Raw genomic sequence first — 6,366 nt, forward strand, 5'->3', positions numbered from 1 at the left:
GACCAAGACCATAAATATCACTGAAAATCATCATCTTGTGTGCAGTGGGCGTGTCATTCACTTAGACTCTGACACTGGGAAGGTTGTGGTTGTAACCGGGGGATAAAAATTATATATTGATTGAATTGAAGTTATTCATTCTTTTAGACAAAGGAGTTTCCCTTCTAATCACAGTAATGATGGAAAAATAGCAGTGGTGGTCTTGATCTGTCGAGTAAAAATGCTTTTGATTCCGAGACAAGACCAAGACCTTCACAAAGTGGTCTTCAGACCAAGATCGATTTCGTGAACTACAACACGAACTTCAAGCATGCATAACTGCAAAGTAATGAAACGAGCCAAATGAGTCGTGTTTGATTCTTATAATGAACATCAGTGCGGGTGAAGGCAGGCTGCGAAATCTGGATCTTGTCTGTTTGCTGATCAGTCTGCAGGCTCCACTGCTCACATTCACCAAATGACACCAATATGGCAGTAACAAGCTGCAGCAGCATAATATCTCTGCTGCAGCTTGTTATAGAAAATTGACTTCCAGGAACAGAGGCTACATCTGTTTCCTCAAAGTCAATGAATCAATAAATATGGCTTCTCAACACAGGTTTTGTAGTCTGAATAGAGACAGCATGACAGGTTCAAACACAGTGAGAGAGAGAACACATGAGTCACATCAGATAAAGAAAGTGCCTCACTTTGAACACACTTCGGATTTGTGTCATTTTCGACTATTACTGTAAGACGCGTGATGTGCTGCTGACTATCGCAGCGGAGCACCTCTGTTCTAGATGTGCTTTGAAAAGGGGGATGAGTGTATCTGCAATATCACAAAGGAGTGAGTGGGAGACCGATGTTCACCTGCTGCCTCACAGAAACACTGATCTGCAGCTGTCTTCAAAAAGAGGCCTATCTCTTTCATGTCCGTTTTTTATTTTCACCCTTCTCCCCTTGTTATTACCCTTTGTCTTTTTATGTCTTCCTCTGCGTTACTCTCTTTTCTACTCCCTACCCCTCTGCACTTTCTTTCTTTGCTGTCCACACTGTGCTGCATTTCATGTCTATCCCTCAAGCAAATGAGTTCATTTACTCTGTATAATGATCTCTGCACATGAATTGCACGCACAAGTGCAAAAACACATGTTCAGAGAAATGCTTCATTAGCCTGTGTGTGTGTGTGCGTGCGTGCGTGCGTGCGTGCGTGCCAGGTTATATCACCCTGGAAGAATGTGATATTACATGGTAATTTTCACTTGTGTCTTTCATTTATTCCTTCCCTGTTGCATACTTCTTCTGAGCCTAATTACATTTGAAAACGAATATTTGTTCCAAATAACTGCTAGATCAATATTACCCACCTATTGTTTATACTCTATTAGTCACTGCACATACTCACTTACATTAGTGGATACTGACACTGGAGGGGGTAGGTATAATCTCAGTAAATTCACAATCTCTCGCTTTATCTTTGCAAGACCTTTCTGGGTATCCCCACAGGAATGAACTTGGTAAATATCATAAACACTCTGGAGGGCTTTTCAGCACACAATCATCTGTGATGTCCAACAGTGAATGGTTCACAATTCATCATGCTGCTGTATGAGATTTTCCTTGTGCTCATTCAATCAAAGATAAAGACATGTATAAGTCTCAAACTAAACAGAAACAGTACATTTATTGTAAATCAGTGGTATGTGTTGCAGTATAGTTGGAAGCTAAAACTATTGGCTATGCTTTGTATATAGTTTTTTTTATTTGAATCAGAAACCTACTAGGATATTTCTTATTGGTTTGTGTAGATAAACAAGAAACCAGGCATGTGATCTCTAAAAACAAGGAATATCAAATTCCAAAATGAGCTAATCATAATATTGTTCTATAAATTTACAAATCACAATATTATTATATTAATATTTGAAATTTGGCTTGAAATTGCATATTTGCATATTGCTATGCACACAGAAATATCACATGACTGTGTAGACCCGTTGTTTGAGTAATCTGATAATTGAGTCCGAATTCGAGGAGAAAGCAAGAGAAGTATTCATTTCAACAGTTCACTGTTGCAAATGATGTACAAAATTCAGAATCAGAATTAGAATCAGAATCGATGTTTATTGCCAAGTTTACACATACAAGGAAATTTGACTTGGTCTTTTGGTTCAAAACAGTGAGAGGAAATGTAAAAACAGCAGAGCTCCTGCTGACACCTTAAATAGTATAAGACACAAATATAAAGGCTATTAGAAAATATATAATAGAATATAAAATATAAAAAACAAAATGTACAAAATGTGCAATGGAGGAACTGTGCAGGTATATTCAAGACTGCGTCTTTGCTATCAGTATAGCTTTTAGCACTTGCAACATTAACTAAGATTCCCCTTTTTGTTCCCAAAGCTCTGAATGCAATGCTAAAGAAGGGCTCTGTAGCGTAAGATCGTACCATATTGTTAGGGAGCTGAACTACTGTACAGCAGACACTGAACATATGCAACCAAAATCTGTTCTTTAAAGGCATGAACTAAATCCTTCCAGCGGAACAATTGAAAATCTGGGGACAATGAGCTGTCCCACTACAGCTAACACATGATGCTAACACTGAGTATAAACACACCCAATTCAAACCCAATATCAGCTTAATCAAGTGAGAGGTCGAAGACAGGCGTGAACCTCATTATTTGAAGGTCACAGAATTGCAATTCTCCACGTAATAATCAGAAAATGTCAATATTTCTGTTTTCTTTTCACCAGTTTACTGAGAAAGATGTTTGTTAGACCTGTCATCAGCTCAGATCATCTGAAATGAGGACTACCCTGAAAGCTGTTAGACCCCATGAGAGGTGAGTAATTACTCACTCATGTGGCTATGAAGCATAACAAAGTAAGGACGCATATATTCCCAGAGCTATATATAAAATGTTATTGAAGAGATAATTGTTTAGTAGAGTGCTTCATTACAGTGAACAACAGGAATTCAAAGTGCATACATAAAAACCAGCTCTTGAACCGTATTATCAGACGTAGACATGTTTGAAGGAGATTGTCTGGATTCAACATCCCTCCTCTCTATCTGTAAGTGTCTGCTTCTGTCATTATAAAGAAGACTGTTGTGGACAGGTGAAGTTCTGTAACAGGTGGAGGTGTCAGGTTGGCACAGAAACAGTCGATAGAAATGTGATCTTCATGTCTTTTCCTTTCTGCTTCACTTCAGTACGCTGCATATGTGCATGACATTTCCTTGTTGCTTTAGCAACCGAGAGAGAAAGTATCTTTCAGTCTTCTTCTTAGGATTTAATACCCCCTATATATATTTAATTATTTACTATGACAGCATCATATACATCTACATATATACAGCCAGAAGACTTCATAAGGGACGTACCAACATAGAATGTCTTACTAAGGTGTTGATTCACTATGTGCTGCAAAAGACAGCTTCAGTATCTTCCAAGTTGTAAGTCAAATACATCTAGTGATTCTGACTGTTATCAATTCACTGTTTCCAGTTGCATAAGTAACCCAAAAGCCAAAGAACAGTGAAAGTCTGGAGGGAAATCTGGTTAGACAACAATATCCATACCGTTCACTTACTAGATAACATTAGCCTACTGTCAGCTAGGGCGTAGCTTAAAGCTAATATTACATGATAAAGTTGAAAAGGCTTAGGTTTTGTGCTCACATAATGTCAGCTTGGAATGCATAACGTACTGACTAGCTAATGTTAATGAGCTAATGTAACATCTAGGAAGTGCTTCAATGCTAGCATTATGCTAGCTGTTGTCTTAAGGTAGCTAATAGCTCCTCAAAAATGTTCTTCTTTGAAATAAAGTCAGTTTTCCTGATTAACGCAATAAAATTGTTGACACATGGGGAAAAATAATTACAGATGTAACAGTTTTGTTCCTATAGTGTGTGGAGAGCAACAATATGACCAAAACACCATAACACATATGGTTCATTCAACATTCCTCGACTTCAAAACTGAAAATGTTGCAAAATATGGAGATTGCATGAACATTGGCTGTGAGGTGAACAAAATTATTTGCTGTGATTATTATATGCTTCCTTCTTTAGTCAGCTTGCTTCCCAATTTGCAATTGTTTTGTTCCAAGTGAAAATCCACAGAGTGCTACTTGGCTGTATTCAGTGTTCCCTCCAGACAACAGGATATCAGATCATAAATATTTAACAGTATTCATATTTTCATCTTGACATCGGCCATATTTTTGTATGTTTGTTCCATATATAGAAATGGGGGAATCCGGCCCAAAATCGGTTATCTTGTAGTGTAGGTTATCTTGTAGTGTGTATCCAGCATTAGGATTGAAATGACAACCATTGTCAAGTACCATACATTTCTAAACTTTATAAGTCAGGAAAAGTAACACAATAAGTGTAAGCCATTGTATGTTGTTATTGCGTGATCTCCTGATTGCGGTTCCTCTGTGATCTTGGCGTCCAGCTGATTTGGGCTGCGTAACGCTTCCTGGGAGTAATGGCGAGCTGTTTGACGGAGCAAAAAGGATGGTGCACATGGAGTGTGGAGCAAATGCGTGTAGTAGAATCAAATCGAGAAGTGAATGTGTCCTTTCTAACACTATAAACACAGAGGGATGTCCTTGGAATTTTCCTCTTCTTCTCCATCCACACACCCATTCTCATTTATGTATAATCAACCCATCAATGTCGTGACCTTTTCTGCAATCATTCTGCTCACCTGTATCAAATGAACTACCAGTATTCAGTCTAACTCCTTATATGCAGAACCATTTCCAATGTTTAGTTGCCAGTTCTTTTGTTGCTATACCCTGTTGCTTTGCTGTCTTGTTGGCTGATATTTTCCTTTTGGATTTTGTAACTGGATACTACAGCTGCATGTAAGTCACCTTATTCACAATACATTTTAGAGTATACCTGTGATCTTGCATGCTCTATAAAAAAAATGACAGTGGGTTGACATAATGGAAGTTTTCTCTTTGTTTGCTTAAACAAATAGTCATTTCAATTTCCCTCTGAAAGACAAAATAGAGGGTCTTTTGAATCATTATCTTGCTTGCTTTGAAAATAATGTATTGCAGTTTATTCATATTAAAGACACATTAAGAGAGACCTACAATATGTAGGTTTGTCCAGGGTTAAATTATTTTTGAGTATTACATTAAATAAACATCTTCATCAAATCATAACAAAGGCTTGCTATTTACACTTTGCTGGCACCTGCATGCAGCTAGCTTAACGCTGGTAAGTCTCCAACTGAAAACTGTGGGAGTGTTAAAAACTTAAATAAACCCAGTATCTGTGGTGCTGTGTGGCCACTGATTGTCTCAATAACTTCATCACTAGGCTCCCATTGTGAGGACTTAAGTGTTGGCCAAGAAATATAACAGCCTTAAATATATAAAGGATTCTTAACAAGATAGCAGGAGCCAGTGGTCACATTTACACAGTCTGTAGGCCTACTGTTTTAAGTCCCAAATAGAGGTTCTGCAATGATGAATCATGTACATGAAGAATTATTTAATGTGAATGAGTCAGTCCTATTCACAAGCCAAAACGCCAGAAATACAATATTACAATCAAAGCCAGACAGCTGGTGAAGATATGTGTAGGTTTTTCATGACATTATTGTTCTGCAAAACCTCTCACCTACGACTCTTCAAGCTTATATTATAATAGAACAGGTGTCACATTTCTCAGAGTTACATCACACACTATGTAACAAAACAACCACTGTGTGTTTTGACATGGCAAAGAGATTGTTCAGAGCAGGGATCCCCATCCGTGTCTGCAGAAAACAGGCTCAGGGCTTACACTGATGGTGACTTAAGTGTTTTCTACAGTAATATGGCTTGCATTGTGCTTTTACTGTACTTCATGTCTTAACGTGACATTGGTAGAGGATTGCCATAAGGTGTGTAATATTCTTGAGACATAGTCATCAAAGTGACTTAAATATTGACTTAACTCTCTTGGAACATCTGAGGGCTAGTTTAAGTAGTTGGTAGAGCAGGTGCTCCATGTAATGAGTCCATGTAGCAGTGGTCGCAGGCTCGACTCCTGCTAATGACACCATGTGGTGCACATCATATCCTACTCTTTCTCCCCACATCTCCTATCTAGCTATAGCTGTCCTATCAATCAAAAGGGAAAAAGCTTAAAGAAAATCTTTAAAAAAGACACCTTTGGAACACTGACCACTGAAAGAAGAAATAAAGCCTGATGTATTATTGTCAACTTCTGTTAATGAGAAAGAAAAAACAGTTTCAAGCTGAATAATTAAGAAGAGCCTTACTGTACAATGCAGTGGGAACAAGGCAAATCAATGCTAAGGACAAAAAAGTCATACATGTCAGTTTGGCTAGTTTGTTTACC

This window comes from Labrus mixtus, chromosome 8 (genome assembly GCF_963584025.1).
Source record: "Labrus mixtus chromosome 8, fLabMix1.1, whole genome shotgun sequence".
In the NCBI taxonomy this organism is placed as follows: domain Eukaryota; kingdom Metazoa; phylum Chordata; class Actinopteri; order Labriformes; family Labridae; genus Labrus; species Labrus mixtus.